Raw genomic sequence first — 18,537 nt, forward strand, 5'->3', positions numbered from 1 at the left:
AGCCCGATTTAGGAATTTTGCATTTTTTAAAAATACAAAAATCAAAAACTTTCGATTTTTTATATGAAAAACATAAAAATATTTTGCAACCAAATGTGTTCAAATTTATTTCATTGATAGTAAAATGTTTATTTTAATGCCCTGAAAACAGATTTGAAAAAAAGTTTAAGCGTGTGCTTAAACCAACCTCTGAAATTTATGCCGATTTACATGTATGTAACCCCTTAATAATAACTAGAATATTTTTAAAATAAAAAAAAATCGTGCCAAAGAGGCTCTCTCTATTATTTCAAAGAAAACTTATTATTCGTTAAATCTATAGAACACGTGAGGCTAAAAGTAGTGCGTCCATCTCGGAAATTCCCGGGACAATAATCCCGGGATTCATCCAACACCGGGAATTCCTTAATCCCGGGATTGTTTCTATCTTGTCCCGGGAATTCCAGAAATTAAAAAAAATATCGATTTTGGTTTGGAAAATACGATTTGGTTGTGGAAATAGATGAACAGTTGAATGCTAAGAATTTCGGCAATTTTTTATAACTTTGAAAAGACTGTGTGTTTTATGCCTATACAGTCCAGACTCGATTATCCGAAGTTCGATTTTCCGGAGGATTTCGGATAATCGAACAACAAAAATTTTTTTTTCGTTTCATTATTTTCTTACTTTTACCATTAAATTCGAGTTCTGCGACCCCATTTTAGTTAATTTTGAATTGTGGTTGCGTATTAAATTGAAAAATGCATTTTTTCAATATTTCATCACCGCCATCTTGAATTAAGAAATTCTAAATCAGCTTAGAGTAGTTTAGAGTGCAAAAGTGAAGTTTTGCAAAGGCCTCCGGATAATCGGGTCTGGACTGTATTTATGATTTAAAATTTAAAAATAATATCATATTTAATTATTATTTGTCAAACATCGGCATATGTGCTAAATAAGGACAAATGTATTGAATTAAGACAGCAGTTCAAGCAAATTTTTTGCATAATGTTTTGATTTTTTTTATTGATTTCGGTTAAACAGGAGCAGAACGTATCAATTAGAACAGCGATTTTCAAATTTTCTGCTCTAAACTCTCTTGTACTCCTGTACGATTTTCTCAAGTTGGCGGTATTGACTGAAAGATAATTCGTAAAATATTCTTTATATAAAAAAAGTATAAAAGTATCTTTAATTGCCCGTGGACTGGTATCATTCCATCATTCTTTTAGTTCTCTCTTTAAAGACATTTATAATATTTTTTTTATGCATGTCAAGTCATGTCATATTAAATAATAAAAATAAATATTTATACGAGGCTTATTAAATTAGATTGAAGTTCAGACTATCACCAATGAAAAGTATTGAGCTTATTCTATGATTACATAACAAATATAAAGAAAGCATAGATTTTAATGATTTAATCCTCGCCCCTTTCGACTTTGGCCTAAATAATTTTCATTTTTTCGAGTTTAAACTATTTTTGTAATTTTTCTGATAAACAAAATGATTTTTGAAATTTTCAGTATGGCACCAGATCGGCCGTACAATCATTATTAACAAAGCATTTAGACAAATAAGAAACATGGCTTAAAAATATAATCTCACTTAACGTGAAACACAAATTTAACACACACAAAAAAAGTGATATGAAAACAATGAAATTTCCAACGCCTATCTTATCAGAGTTTTTATTTGGGTACTGCTTCCAACGCGTGTTCCGACATTAATAACCAGTTTTGGGCAGTTCATCAATCTGACTTTATCGTTACATATCCGGCGAAACGATAAGATTAGTCCGAAATTATCGCACACATTATTGTGTGTTCCGTCAAGTGCCAATCTGGAGGTTCATGACTTGGACGAGCTGTGGCTTGTTGTCAATTGCGGCTGGGAATCAACGTTACTGTTACTTTCCGCAAAAGCTGATAAGACTGTTGATGGTGTTGTCTGACTGTTTAATCGTAAACAGTTGAGTTTATAAATTCTTACCTTTGCGTTCCGAAAGTTGGGCCAGTTTCTCGACAGACGTAAATACCATAAATCTATTTTAGTTATTTTCGGGAACCTGGATACCGTCACACATAAACATGGGTTGAACATAAACGGTGACAGTAGCATAACTTCATAATAAAGTCGGGCGAAAACGAAAGAGAAAATGAAGAAGAGGAAGGCTGTAAACATAATTGTGATCATAAGAAAGCAAAGGCAAAAAAGAATGCTCCCTAATAAAAGTAAAACTTTATAGACAGGTCGACGAAAGCAAAAGTAAGTCACCGAATAGATTACCCTCGAACTAGTTTGGCAGACATGATACGGGAGGGGACCCGGTTGAAAACCGATAAAGGCCTGATTGCGTTACACCGTCGTCGTCGTTTTGGGGGCTGTAAATACTCCATTACTGGCATGGAAAACGATCAAACAATCATTGTTAAGGAATCCTGTCGATTGTTGGGAATTTGGTCGCAGTAAGGTTAACAGCAAAACTTTTGAATGTTTTTCATGTTGCTGATTTGAAGGTTCTGAGGAAAGAAATCCCCATTGAATTTAATTCTTTTAGAACAAGTTCCAAATCATATTTGCAAAACAATAGTGAGCTTTTTTTTTCAAACAATCAGACCCCTCTTCGATTTGCGTGAATCTTTGCCCTACGGAATAACTTTTGTCCCTGATCACGAATCCGAGGTCCATTTTTTGATATCTTGTGACGGAGGGGCGTTACGACCCCTTCCATTTTTGAACATGCGAAAAAAAGGTGTTTTTCAATAATTTGCAGCCTGAAACAGTGATGAGAAAGAATTTGATGTCATAGGGACTTTAATGTAAAATTTGACGCCCGATTTGATGGGTTACTCAGAATTCCGAAAAAAACGTTTTCCATCGAAAAAAAAAAACACTTAAAAAAGTTTTAAAAACTGTGCCATTTTCCGTTACTCAACTGTATTTTTTTTTGAACATATCATTTTAAGGGAAATTTAATGTTCGCTTTGTAAGCGGATGATCATGGATTCGATATCCATCTGCTCCAACCTTCCATCGTATGGGGAAGTAAAACGTTGGTGCCAGCCTTGGTTGTTGTTAAGCCGTTAAGTGATTCCAGGTGTAAGAGTCAGCTCCCCCGAATAAGAACAAACAACACACCAAACCAAGTCTGCTCTGGTGGAATTGCTGGTGGCGGTTGGACTCGCAATCCAAAGGTCGTCAATTCGAACCCTGGGGTGGAAGGTTCCTTGGAGTAGAAAGAGGTTTGGGTGCTGTCCCCATTCAAGCCTTTGAACTCGAAGGTTCGAGCAGAAACTTTTAATAGAGACCACAATAGACCTTTTTTATAAATAATAAAATTATCAGCTTTATACCTGCTACAACATTTGAGCAGCTATTTGCCTGCGGCAGTGCTGTTTTCCGCATTACGCTTTCCTTAAAATATATGTGTCAAAAATTTAAATAACCCTATAAACCTATAAAAATCCCTTCTCACGCTAACCATAGCGTGCCACAGAAAAAAAAGTTCAAAACAAAAAAATTCTCATCATCACTAGTCCAACCTAATGTTGCGTTACGCATACCAACCACTTTCACTGGCCACCCACTCTAGACCAAATTCTACAAGTTTATCCCTTTCCCCCCAACCTCAACACCAACCCCCACCATTTCCCAACCCCACAAAGCTTGCATGCAGGCACTGTCTCATTAAAGCGTTTTACGCCAATTCATGGCTAGCGTTTTGTTGTGGCTCGTACCCTTACGCATTTTGGCGCCATCGTCACAACTCAGTTGGAGGTTGCTTGGGTGGAGTGACTTGTGACTTGCAACGCACACCCATCGGAGAGTAGTGTCTATAAATATTTCGATTAAACAAAATTCGTTTCTAGCAACCGGCTTTGCGCTAACTTGGGGGGAGGCTTCTTCAGGAATGATGGTTGGTTGATGATCCGAAACACGTGTGGATATCGGGTACTTCCGGTTTATTTTTACGCGATTGGATGGGGGCATTTAGGGCTAAAAGATTCATTCCAAATGGGGGCATTTAGGGCTAAAAGATTCATTTCAAAACAAAAGGACGTATGCCAACATGACATTTGAAATAAAACAGGTAACACTCAATTCTCAAAACTGGCCTGAACACGGAACACTAAACACTTTATACTTCACACTGAACACTGAACACTTTATAGTATAAAGTTTATACTTAACATTGAATTCTGAACACTGAAAACTTTATACGTAACACTGAACTCTGAACTCTAAACACTGAACACTGAACACTGAATACTGAACACTGAACACTGAACACTGAACACTGAATACTGAATACTGAACATTGAACACTGAACACTGAACACTGAACACTGAACACTGAACACTGACTATTGAACACTGAACGCTGAACACTAAACACTTAACACTTCACGCTTAATACTAAATACTGAACACTGAACATAGAACACTGAACGCTGAACACTAAACACTAAAAACTGAACGCTAAATACTAAATACTGAACACTGAACACTGAACATTGAACACTGTACACTGAACACTAAACACTAAACACTGAACGCTGAATACTGAACACTGAATACTGAACGCGGAACACTGAACACTGAATACTGAACACTGAACACTGAACACTGAACACTGAACACTGAACACTGAACGCTAACGCTGAACGCTGAACACTCAAATCATTGCACAAATATAATTTTCAATAAATCCATTTTTGTATAACCCTTTCTTCCTCCTTGATCACGTCACTTTATTCAATGTCCATATAGTCATCATTCAAATCCCCTCGCCACATCACTCCTTTATTTACCAACACTCACCTACCATTTGAGTTATCCTCCTGTCTGCGTATAAATCACTTCGAGGAGCCGTCCATCCTTTGCTAAAATGTTTGCATAGTAAACATTCCCACACATACACACACCTCCCCAAGTAATCCGCTGACTACTGGTACCAACTATGTTGCTACCAACGCGTTGCAATAGTTTGCCAACTTACAAATTTAACCTCTTTTGTTGATAAACGAATCGTACAAAAAAAGGAAAACTTATTTGAAGCTTAAACTTAAGTAACTTGTCAAACTATTTTAAAATGTTAAAAATTTAAAGTTCATATAAGAAAAGGGAACCTATTCTTAGTGCACCTTTACAAACTAAACCACATAAAACAAAAAAAAAGTGAAGAAAAATAAACCACAACGAATCGATTATGCAAATTAGCGAAAAATATCCCCCCTTGACGGAATCCTTTCCGCGCTTCAAGCACGAGCGACACACACGGCGTGGAAAGGGAAGGCAACCCGTGAAGCTTTATTTATATCCAAGCCACCGGGAATAACTTGGTCAAAAGTTCGTCGCCTGAGTTGGGGTTGCTGTTGCTGGGGGGTGTCGCACGTTGCAGGCGTGGAATGTTTTGCAACACTTTGCTCGTTCGACACCTGCTGAATTGCTGCACGTGCACGTGGAATGTAACAGTGATAGTTTTGAATAGTTTGGAGTTTCTACAATGGCATTTTTAATGATAATAAATTAATCATTTTAATGGACTTTTGACATCATGGATTCAAAGTACAAATGAAGAGTGTTTATTCAATCAAATTCACTGAAATAAAAAAAAAATACCAAATTCCTTTAATCTAGGAATATAGCCTCTTTTCTTTCAAAAAACCTAATTACTAAATATGGAAAAGAGGTAAAATTCCTTGATTTAAGGAATTTGAACTTTTTTTTTATTTCTTTGTTGAGTTTCATGATTGAACACATTTTTTCGATTACAAAATTAAGACGATTAAGAATTCATTTGGATTCCACTGTGCAGTATAGAATAATAAGAACAAAAACAAGACTACGAAAAAAATATGTGATTCGATCATCCGCAGATTCAATTCTCATTTTTTCCAATGGCTTTGGATAATCTAGTCCAGACTGTATTCCATTTTGAATGTTATGAGCGGAAAATTAATTTAAAATTTTTTTTTTTTTTTTTTTTTTTTTTTTTTTTAAAGGAAATCAAATCTATAAAATCCAGGAAATCATATCTATAAAAACACAGCCGGTGCAGTTGGGATTTTTGAAATCCCAGGGTCAGAGTCAGAGTCAACATTTTCTGAGAATCTTGAATCAGATTCAATGAATTATCAGTAGCTACAGTTGGAGTTGGCCGATTTGCAATAACTTTGTTCAGTCAAAGTCGGTGTTCCAAGGAAAGGAGTTTGATCTGAAAATTAACAATCCTTTTTTGTTGGCTTAAAATTGTTAAAATTCCGACTATTTTAGTAAAATTTGCCATATTTTAGTAAAATTTACCTGTGACAAATTGTGAAAAATGGTCCGTCAGTCCGTGGCAAAACAAAGCATAAAGACGTCGGTTCGTGAAATTGTGCGTTGATTTTTTGCGTTAAGTGCAAGTGTAATTGAATAATTTGAGTGTGAATGCACGGCGTCGTCGAGTGCTCGGTAGTATGAACTTGGAACTTGGACAAAAACTTTAAATAAAATTTGTACCAGCCTTGTTTCAATTTTTTTGACATTGCAAGATTAATCTGACAACCTGGCAACCCTGGTTGTTAGGTTTGATCTGTTTCAAAAAGAATTAAAAACATCTTTATTCTTCAAATGATTTCATTCTTTTGAACATTTATATCATATTTGAAATCTGAAAGCATAATATGAAACACAATCCAATTTAATTTCTCATAAACTTGCACGCAAGATGTACAGTATACCAATCTCTTGAACGTTTGTTGTGTTTACATGATTAATTGAACAAGTTAAACCATTCGTAATTGTGTAGACATAAGATATAATAACTCTTCGGATTTTTTGTTGCATTATTTAATTTGTGACAGGTTTGCTGTGACTCAGTTTCTTAAAAAGAATTCAAAAAGTAAACTCGACCAGTCTGAATTTTTTTTTGTAAAACTTTGGCCAAAAGTATTATTTTGGATCCTGATAAAATCGAGTTCCTTCACATTTTTGTAATTCGAAAAAGACGTGTCTAGAGTTTTTTTTTAAAAGGTTCAATAAGTTATTGTGTTTCATATGATTATAGGACCATTCTACACGTTGAAAAATAAGTTAAGTTTTAGTAGGTGTAGTATCACTTCTTATAAGTTACACTTTATATATTTTTGAAAAGGTTGAATTTCACCAGAATAGATGTAGATTTTTTTTAAATATTTCTCATTAAAGTTCTATCTATTCATGTACTTTTAATAAGCTTCTCAAACGTTTGAAAATCCAAGCGACGTCTTTTAAATTAAAAATAACTTTAATTTTTTAGTTATTCGTTAGGCCGTTGCAATTATTTTCCATAGTTTTTGAAATCACTCCCCCCCCACACAATAATTTAAACATTAATTAAAATATAACTAATAGTTGAATCATGTTTTTTGTTACAGATATTTTTGTTTCATCAAAACAAGGAGAACTTTTGATATAATTTGTGATTTATTCTCTAATGTACTGTATTCAAAACAATGTAAAACTAAGTTCAAATATTTTTACAATCAAATTGTGAGTTTAACAATTTTGGAGCGAGAAAACAACTTTCTTGGTTGCTGGGAACCCTTTAACTTCAACTGTCGCTAAAATGTTCAAGTTATTGCAGTTTTAGTGAAAAAATGATTTTTACCCGTTTGCATCGTTTTCCCGTTTTTGCGCGTGACGCGTCAAAAAACTCGTTTTTTATGTTCAAAAAATCATATATCCGAATCGTGTTAATGGATATTCGTGATTTTTGGATATGCTGTGTAAGATTTTTTTTGAAACGTGGCGCTCTTAAATTGGTTCAGCTGTTCCGGAGATATGATTTTTTTTTTAAATGTGCTTTTTGCGAAAATCAACGAAAATTCAATTTTTTTGGACCACTCCATTTAGGATAGGAGCACCCTAATGGCCAACCAAAACAAAAAAAAAAAAAACAATAAAAAAAACGGGTCTTATTATTTGGGTCAAAGAACACCCACTCCAAATTCGAGTCAAATTTGGAGCACTTTTGAATTGGAGACTTCCTGTTTGACGTGGAATGGCTGATATATAGAGAGCGGATTAATGCAGCTGAATACTGCATGATTTTTGTCGAAATGCATTATCTTATTGGACATAACATCCAAAGTATCATCTTCGGCCAATTGAGCACCGGATTCGAGTGGTAGAAATCACATGTCTCCTATAAGAAATACATTGTAGAAACAAAAAGTGCTCGAATGGAAGTTTTCCATTTATAAAGTTCACTGGTGCTGAATCAGAGAGGCAGTTTCAGAATCATTTTTCAGAATTTGGTTCTGAATCCTCTGAAGTTTTTTCTTCCTGGTTAAGCAACAGCTTGTCCAGATCGGCACAGCATAAAGCATGGCAGGTCTGAAAATTTGTTTATAAATTACCAATTTATTCTTGAGACTAAGTCTAGAACTCCTGTTAATAAATTTTAATAAATTCAACCTGGATACTTTCAATGTGATCCTTGTAAGGGCATTGTGCGAAGTGCAACAATGTTTCACACCACGTGCAACGCGATTTATTCACCCCTCATAGTTTTTTACAACACTTCTCCAAAATCGTTGCAATTCCTTCCCACACGCCACGTGCAGCATAATCCAATTCGAAAATAAAACTTCTTTCCATTCCAACGATCGTTGCCAAGCTCCGTTACATCGCACAACGGCGTGTTACAGGAATGCTGTCTACAGGCGCTTCGGAAGGAACCACCAGCTTCGCAGCTGAGTTTTGTTTATAGTCGAATAACAAGAGACAAGCTTTCGTCCAGTGGTGCCACGTGCACACACGTGCCCCAAACGCATGTGGTTGGCGTTCGTTGGTATTGGTGGCCAAGGATGGTGCTCTCCAAGGCAACCACGGTGGCGTCGCGAGGTTTCCTTGCGAATTCCTTCCAAGTTGCGTACGGGCTTCTTGGGTGGGGTTACGTTGGTATTGGTGGCTCCTTTGGGTGGACGGGTTCCTTGGGGGGCCATGTGTGACGTGCCCGTTGACGACCCTGTCAGACTGCTACGAGACGCCGAGTTGGACGGTTCAGGTTTTGCGCGGTTCTCCCCACAGTGGTTACACTGCTCTGGACCCGGTTGGCTGGAAGGTATCCCTGAAGAAGTTGGGGGGGGTCTCTCGCGTAGTCGCGGTTGTACATAAGAGCCGTGAGGATTCCGTGAGGTGCCGTGATTTTGGTTGTTACATAAGGACCGCGTCCATTGACTGCAGCAGGCAGCTCCGGCAGTAGTGTTGTGGGGGCAGCAGAGGCAGTAGTAGTTGTGTGGAAGAACAAGGAGCGGGACTGGGCCACCAGAACCCGTCCGAAGGAACAGAAACATAATAATCACATGACACGAAGCACTGGGTAGTGTTCGGTCTAGTGGTGGTGGTCAAGAAAAAGGAGTTCAAATAGCGGGCCGAAAGTGTGTTAATGAGATGTTCGCGCGGACCTACCACGAGCAGTTCTCGACGGCAGTGTGGCCATTTCAGTAGAGATTGTGCAAGAGAATGGTCGTGTTCGTCGACTTTTCCTTCCAGAACCCAAAGGATTGGGGGAAGAAAATCAGCACAGCAGTTAAGTGTGTTGAGAAATTGATTTTTGCTGCTGCAAAGTTGTTTTGTAAATAGTGTCTGTAAATAGTTCCAGTTGAAAACAATCTCCGTAGTTCAGTGCCGCGTGGATTTGGCAAACTCAGAGCCCTTTAAGGATAGCTGTGTTGTGCCGTGTGGGTTGTTGGAAGCATCGATTTTTCATGTGCCGTGGATTGATTTTTACTGCAACCTAGAAAACAAAAAAACGGGAAAACAACCGAAAACTCAGTTTTCCCTGAGTGGATTCGCGCAATGGAAGCAATACCGATGATGTCCTCCGACAGTGTAGATAGTTATGGTCACCTCGAGGAAGCATGGTGAAAGTGACCTGCCGTAAAGATAACCGGTGCTAGAGGAAGAATCGTTCACAAGAACTATGGATAAGTCGAAGAAGCCCCCGCCTACGGCGGGTGGCACCGCAGGAGGAACCGGTGCTCCGGGTGGCAAGAAACCCGGCGGACCCGGAGCGGCTGGCAAGGGGCCACCGAAAAAGCCGACCAGTGATAGTGACGCACCGGGAGCCACCACCAAGGCAGAAGCGGATTCCGGTGCTGGTGCGGCCGCCTCAGGCAGCACCAAGGAGGACGCCACTTCCGCTGGTGCAAATGGCGACAAAAAAACGGATAAGGCTGACCCTGAGCAACCGTCGCAGCCATCGAAGCCCGGCAGTGCCGGGGCGACGGTCCGCGACGGTGCCCAGAAAGTGCTTACCCTGGCCATGAAGAGCGAGTGGGCTCCCGTTGAAGCTGTGCTGAAAGGCTTGGAGAAGGCGGTGGCGGCCGGCGGTGACGATGCCAACCTGACCCCGCTCGCAGGGGTGATGGATCCGGTGAGTGGCGGGGCGGGGGATCACGGGACAATCGCTGTAGATATAGAAGATGATGTTATGACTTATAAAGGAGTAATTCCATGTAAAATCTACCTGAATTAATTAGGGTTGATACTTATAGTGTTGAATTACTTCGAGACTCTTAAGACCAATTATTGGCTCTATTTTTAATTTGATTAATTTAAAAAGACATTAAATACACAAGACCAGACTCAAATATCCAAAGAAAAAAAAATCCTATGATTTGATTATGAGTACTGAGTACGAAACATGTTTTTTGGTGGCAAAATATCAACCTTGAAAGAATCGTAGGAACCACTTCTAAGAGGACTGCATCAATATAACATCAAGACAAACTTAATACGAAAAAATAATAATCAGCATTGAAGTTTATTGCCATTTTTATTATATGAAATTTAAATTAATTTCCGAGTGTTGAATGTTTTATTCAAAAAAATCCTTTAAAACATTATTGAGTAATTCTACTACAAATAAGCATTTTTTTTAAATTTTGTTTTTGTAACTTTTGGTTTGGATGAAACTTTATGTGTAATTTTTCTATGACCAAAGAAAAAGATATCAAAAATTAAAAAAAAATCTGTGGCATGAGAACGGATTTTCTGATTAATTTGGTGTCTTCGGCCAAGTTGTAGGTATTGCTGAGCACTTCCAAGAAAAAAATTGCACTCTCCAAAAATATTCCCACTTTTTTATTCGCCCAAAAAAATTGGATTGCGCAAAATAACAATTTCTGAAAAATAACATTTTTGGATAAATTTTTTTATGTTAAAGAAAGACATCTGTTGAGCTGTTTGATTGTTTTAAAATGCATTTTACACCTGCCCAGATATTCTGCAATCATTAGTTGTCAAAATATCTAAAAAAAAACTTTTTGTGGTACTGTACAACGGAATTTCATAAAATTACAAAATATTGTAAATCGCACCCAAACATACCGTAAACCGTAAACTTTGATAGGATTTCAATTTGTTTTTGGAATATTTTCCAACATGTATGGTTTTTCTCAAGATTATTATTTTCAAAACATAGGCCACACAAAGTCCATGTACTATTTTGGAAAAAAGTTTTATTAATAGTGTTTAGAAAAATAGTTACGTCAAAAATTCTTAGTTTAAATTCCGGTTGACTTTTTGATAGTGATAGTTTTTCTTGTTAAAATCATATTTAAGATGTTTTTTTTTTTTTTTTTTTTTTTTTTTTTTTTGGGAGGGTGGTCCAGCCGCACATCGTTGATGTTGAAACCTCTAAACTGGGCCCTCGTCCTGTCACGTCCGTCAGTAGTCTTGTCGTACATTACAACTAGAATCAGATCTGCCAATGAATTAGTACACTTCGACCAAATAAACACTGACGCTGTATGGATCTGACCCTAGAATAAATGCACAGTTGTGTGTTATTCATAAGTCTAACTTATTCAATTATTCATTTAAGTCCAAATATTCATTTGCTAACTACTTTGGATTGAAAATCTAACCTTTAATCTAAAATCCTCTCAACTTAATGTTCAAAACTAAACGTTCCTTTAACTGTTGCAGTACTACTTCTATCAAAAACAATAAAAATTTATGAACAGATATACAAATAGGATAGAAATCGCGTTTTTAAAAAGAAATGATCATTTACGTCAAAAGATCCGTAGTTCCTCGATTCGCAACAATGGTCAATACAACCATTATCCGAAAACCGTTAGTTCAACAGATCAACGAATTTTGTCCGATATCATTACATTATTGATTGATCGAGACTCTATGGACAATTTGACATAAAAGAATGCCTAGTATTCTACATCTATCAAAGTTTATTGACAGCATTACTCTAACTTAACAATTGCAACTAAATTTATCATCAAATAGATTTGGAAAAGATACAGATTTATTTTAAATGCTAGTGCTAAGCAACAAATCAATTGTACTATCCTGAAGTCCCACCTAAATCCCACATTGTGATAGTGAAAAAGTCACAGAAGCAGCGGTGTCTTGTGCAATTGTGATATTTTCACTATCGGAGAACTACCTAGTTCACGAAGACAGCTTATCGGTCAACGCTTAAGCCCTGGGGCTGCGGCAAAGCGAGTTCTCGTAGCATGAAGTGGTGTCCATAGTGCTTATAAAAAAATAATGTATACCCAAATTTTAACTAATGCACTAGGATCAAATCATGCCCCTTGACTTTACAAGGCCCAGGGTTAAAATCATATTTAAGATGTTCAAACTTTATTTGTACGTTTAATGTACCATCACTAAAGAAGCTGATATAGTTTTTAAGCAGAAAAAAAAGTTTATATTTAGTTAACTAAGGTTATAAGCTTTTTAACAAAATACATTCAAAATTTTGGTAAAATTGTTAAATATTCGGAATTTTGCCAGATTTTTTTTTAAACTCGTTTTATTTATAAAATTATCAATTTATATTGCATTTTATACTGAATTCGAAGCACGAATCACAAGTTTTTACATTTTACATGAAATTTGTTCAACTGAAATTGCCTATAAATTTGGAGATTTTTTTAAATTGTGTTTCAAAAACAAATATTATTTATTATGTTTTATTATCCTAGTGGAAAATTGACCAATGAATCCGAAAATACATTCCGTTTACCGATTCAAAATCATGTTCATTGAGAAAATTATGACACTTTGAGAAGTTTAAAATAATGACTTTCATCAACATTTTTGTTAAGTATAGTTAACTAACTTTTTAAACATATGAAAAGTTCTTCTTGAGGTACTTTGAACACTTCTCTACGTCGGTAGTATGATTCTAAACCATTCCGTACGTATTTTAATTGAACTCTTCATTTTGCGGAAAAATCGCGAACCTATCAAAGTTACTCCGGCTATCAAAGTCACCCCGTTTTACGGTATGATTTTAAACGCAGTTAAATGCATTCCAAATTGTTTTCAGTTGATTAGACTTCTATTTCCATTAAAATTTTGAAGTTTTTTGAAAAAATATTTGTTTAGCCCCCTGATTTTTTGGACCGATTTTGATGGGAGAGGGGGGGGGGGGGTAGTGGGGTTGGAATGACATAAACTTTGAAAAATATATGGATAATTTCACACCAACCGTATACAAAAAAAAAAGCAAATTTGAAATAGAATCTTTCTGATCATGCTTAAACTTGGCGAAGCTGTTTTGCAAGAATTTCAGTAAAATCAGAGCACCCTTTTTCTGTACCAAACCAAACAAGTTTTAGGATTTTTGTCAATTAAAAAAACCTCTGTTTTCAAATGGCCATAACTTGGAGGCAAAAATGATTGAACAAAGCTTGACCACTTTTTTTGAAAATTGGACGCTGCCTCGTATGGTGACGTCAGATTTTCGATTAAACGTCGCCATCGTTTTTCTCCAGACGACTTTTCATAAGAATCATCTTTTTTATTGTTGGGTTAATTGAAACCTTTTGATATAACGATTCTTTTGCTGGAAATTATAAAATTCACCTATCACGCGAATGTGATTGCTGATTTGGAAAGCCTTTTCAATAAAAAGAAAGAATACAACAAGTTACTTAAATCTAATATTCAATTGAATAAGTATGACTTGATGTTATTAAATTCATTCAAATATAATAAATAAAATAATTTTCGTTCAAATAATTAACACAGCATCAAAGATTTTGAATTAAAACCAAAAATTTCCAGGTCCCGGAAAATTGAAAATCTTGTTTAAAAGAGGTCCTTCAAATTTTATTCTGTTGTAGAAAAGATAAAACTTCTGGAATTTATCAGAAATTTTTAATTCATTATAAAAATTTAGGGGATCTAGTAAAAATAACCATATTTATTTCTTCATCCTTGTTTGAAAACATATTTTCTGATAGAGATGTGAGAATTTTCATTCCTTTATAAATATCGATGGTAGTCTTTTTTTATTGTTTAATTTTTTTATGGTGATTAGCTAATTAATCGAATTATCAAATCAAATAAAATTTTTCCATGATTGGTTCCGTAATTTCGAACATTTTGGATAAAAAAACAGCTTCTATTATTACTGCGTACCCTTAAAGTCCTTGTGGTTGAGAGTCACATTTTAAGGTACCCTAAGTAAACAAAATGAGAACAATTGATGTAGCTTATTCCTATTACACAAACGTACAAAACCACCCCACATATATCAGCCAAGTCCATTGACCGCGCCAGGTTTTCTGCATTGCAAATCACTCAACTTACCATTTTAGCATCACAATCGTAAGGACCTAACCCAGTACCGTTGGATTGCATTTGAGGTTGATCCTTTTTGCGTCCTTTTTGCACATTTATGCAACACTGCTGGCGGCCAATGTTGAGACACCGGTTGGAGACGGTTTTGCACCACTGAAAATCCTTGCGATTTGACCGCCACGGTTGCATAATACTGCATGCTGTTCTTATGCAATGTGTATTTGCAGCCCGGTGACCACATTAGCGATTCAAAGGCAGCGAGTATTTAAAAGCAAAACACACGAACGACACTCAGCATATCTTGAAATACTGCATCGAAATTTTGATTCATTGACCAGTGTTGCCAGCACAAAAGGCAAGTGCATGACGAAGGACACTTAGCAGAAGCCAGCAGTTGCCACTTGACCAGCACAAGCCGCTTGGGACGCGGCTTCTTGAAAGGAGTAGTGCGAAAAAGTGGGGCAAAATTTATGCCACTTCGTGTGGCCGCATGGAAACCTCCCTGTCAGTGGGGTTTTCTTGGGGTGACGTTTCTTGTCACGCACATTAACACACAAACGTGTTGTGCCTTGGCACGTTGGCTGTTTTTTTTTTTGAAAAATACACCATCAGAGAAAATCACATGAACATGTTTTTTTTAAATTTCTGAAATTGTATTGCTTTTAAAAACATCTGCATACGATGTACGCATAAATTAAACTTTTTTGATAAGTTTTACATATTTTAAGAATTAAAAGTGTCGTAACGTGTGTAACGGTGTTGAATGTAAAGGTATCACGCAAGTTCTTCTATATTGAGTCATGATACTTTAATTGGTAGCCTGTATACTGTTAAAACTGTTGCATGACTATTCAATACAGTGTTTAAAATTTATCTTTGCAATTTCGTTGTAACACTACTATTTTATGTCACTCTTTAATGACGAAATTGCCTTCTTTTCATTCAAAAAAACAGTTCTGAAAAGTACTTTTTGCAATTCCGTTGTAATCTTGGACGACGAAACAGCCTACTTTTTTGTACCAAAAATCACAGAATCGAATAACCCTTTTCAAAACAAATGCTGAAAATTTCACTTTTCAACACTGAAATGGATGCTAAAAAATTGATGTTTTTGGCACTTGTTAGGAAAAGTTATACTTTTCAACACTCAATGCCTGAATATTTGTCCTATAATTCTGTTCAAATGGTGTTTTCGGAATTGCAAAAAACGTTGTTTTTCTCTAAAAAAGACCAATTAAAATTGTGTTTTATAAAGTTTCAAAAAAATTGTTGTCAGCTCGTTGAAAAACTTGAGTTTTTCAGCACTCTTCGTATTTATCTAACTCTGTAGACCTCGTCTTCTTTTTGCAACTTGTTACATAAACTATTTTTGTTTTCCAAATGAAGTTTTCTCATATTTTGGGTGTATCTATTTATTTGAGTCATTTTAATTTTAATGATTTCAAACTATTTTCGATTCCAAACATTATTTAATGTTTCCCTTTTGCTTTTGCATGATTATAAACGATGGTTTTAATTATTTTAAATTAAATCTTAATTTTTCACCCATCGCATGTTTCAAGCTTGTGTTAGCAAAGGCTGCCTTTTGAATTATGCTGAATTTGCATATCGTTTAAAGTTCCGCATTGTTCGTGAGTCACACGCGTGTCACAGTTACCCACTTTCAAAAAAATAGAATAAGTAATTGTGGCTCGTTCACTCGTTAAAAATGGCATTTACTCAATTATTAGATTTTTCGTTTTTAATAAAGATTAACCATTATTAGGTTAATATAAAAATAAAAGATTTCTTTTTTTCAAAAAAAATAAAAAAAAAATGCTGAGAGTTTGAGAAACATTTAGAAATATGATGAGTTTATACATTATAAAATGAAGGATTTTTCAGATTATGTTTTTTTACCTTGCTCAGCTACATAAGATTTTGATTTACGATAGTCATACTAAAAAAAAATATCTTCTTATACCTCGTTTTGAAAATGGTTTTTTAATCTTCAAACTTTCTACTTAAAATGTGTTCATGATTTTTAACTTCTTAAAATAAAATTATTTTTAGGAATTTTAAATTCATCATGCATTGCAAGTATATTAGAGATTTTAAATAGCAATACTAGAGTTTTTTTTGAAAGGGTCTATTGTCTTTAATATGTTTATAGGTCCTTTAAAAAAAAACTCTAGAATTGGAAGTATCAAAAACAGATTTCTTTTAATTTAAAGAAAATAATACATTTATGTTAAAGTCTGTGTTTTAATTTTTTTTTAAGAAATGTTTCGTTATTATAAATAAAATTTATAATTTATTTAAAAATGATCTTTTGAAAAACAATGGAATAATAGTTGATTGTAATTTTCTTAAAAGTTCGTGTTTAAATCTCTCAAATGTCAGTCAAGCAAATGCCAATTTTAATTACAGCTTCTTACATCCAAGTTTGAATATACTTATTTATTGTGTTACGCTTAGTTAAAACAATCCAGCTTACTGCCCCGTTATTTCAGGGGGGCTACCAGTGGTCATCACGATTGCACGGAGAGATGGTGTGCCCGAGGCTAGTTAGCAATAAATCAAGCAAATTGCAAATGCTAAATTTAGCGCAAATTATGTTTACTTGTTTAACGGTGGTCTGGCACGAGCCCTTCGAGTTGAAGTGTGTTTGTTGGTCGCCACGTGGTTAGGCGGTTTCAAAGAAGAGGAATCCCAACCTCAAGGACGAGTTTGCTTATCGCGAAACAATCTTTTCACGATTAGTTTCTTTTACTTATTGCTTCGAAAGGGGGTAAATTAACACAAAGAAAGCTTAACAACTCGGTTCTGACTGTTGCACAGTGCGTTTCCACTTAACAAATCTACAGGAGAAATCTGCAAATGTCGTTAAAATGCGATTATTGCAGGAAACCTCGCTTTCAGCATTTGAATAGAGCTGCAATCAGCACAAACAAAGAAAACCCACCAACCAACTCAAGAATCCTTGGTCAGCAAAGGTTTCCCAGAACGCGGTCTTATAACCTTTCATGTTGACGATAAAAGCTGCACCCTTCTGGCGGAAAAATCTGATGCCACGGTGCAGTGCTCATAATTTTCCGATGAGGTCATACCTACTGGTGCCACTAGCTTCAAATGTCACTGCAATTCTTTTTTTTTCGCATGCCGAGAATGTCGAGGCCAGGAATTAAAGTTATGACGATAAGCTTGGGAAAATGTCAATTTGTGGGTGGACAGAAGTCGTCTTTCCTGCAGCAGATGTATAAAATTAGAAAAGGCCACGGCAAATGTCGTGGCACAGGAAAAAACGGTGATTATTTTGCATTATTCATATTTTGTGACGTTATCAAGTACATTAGAGGACTTAAAATACTAACGAAATCAAATTTAAAATAGGCTCCAAAGTTTGCCTCTAGCAACAGTGTCACCAGCGTCGTAACATTAGTATGCAAATTTAGTAGCTAATTTTAGGGGTACTCTACAACCGAGCTGCTTCCTACATAGTGGCTTGTGACTTATCACATTTTGAGCGTAGTTTAGAAAATCTAGAAAATAGCCGAGGCTGCTCACGAATTTCTGTACTACAAACAAATGCTTTGGAAAACATATCAAAAACGTTTTCCTAATTTCCAACAAGAATGTCACACGAATTTCTAGTGGTGTAGCGAAAAACAAACTTGCTCCGGTACAGCCACTGGTCAGCAGTTGAACTCATAACCCAAAGGTCGAATAACAAAGGTTTGAAAACTAGAATGGATAGGATAAAAAACTTCGCCAAATAGACAAATATCATCAAACCTACATAAAGGACGTAAAATAGAAAAACTATTTCCATAACTAATTTAAATTGAATATTTATTCTAAACTTATTTCTTTGCGTTCTGGAAATCATGGTACCTTTTTTTAATTAGTTTCCTCCAAATGATAACTGTGAGATTCTTTCAAATACTGGCAGTCTAAGGAAAATAATTTGTTTTTAGGTAAAGAAA

This window comes from Culex pipiens, chromosome 2 (assembly GCF_016801865.2).
Source record: "Culex pipiens pallens isolate TS chromosome 2, TS_CPP_V2, whole genome shotgun sequence".
Classification (NCBI taxonomy): domain Eukaryota; kingdom Metazoa; phylum Arthropoda; class Insecta; order Diptera; family Culicidae; genus Culex; species Culex pipiens.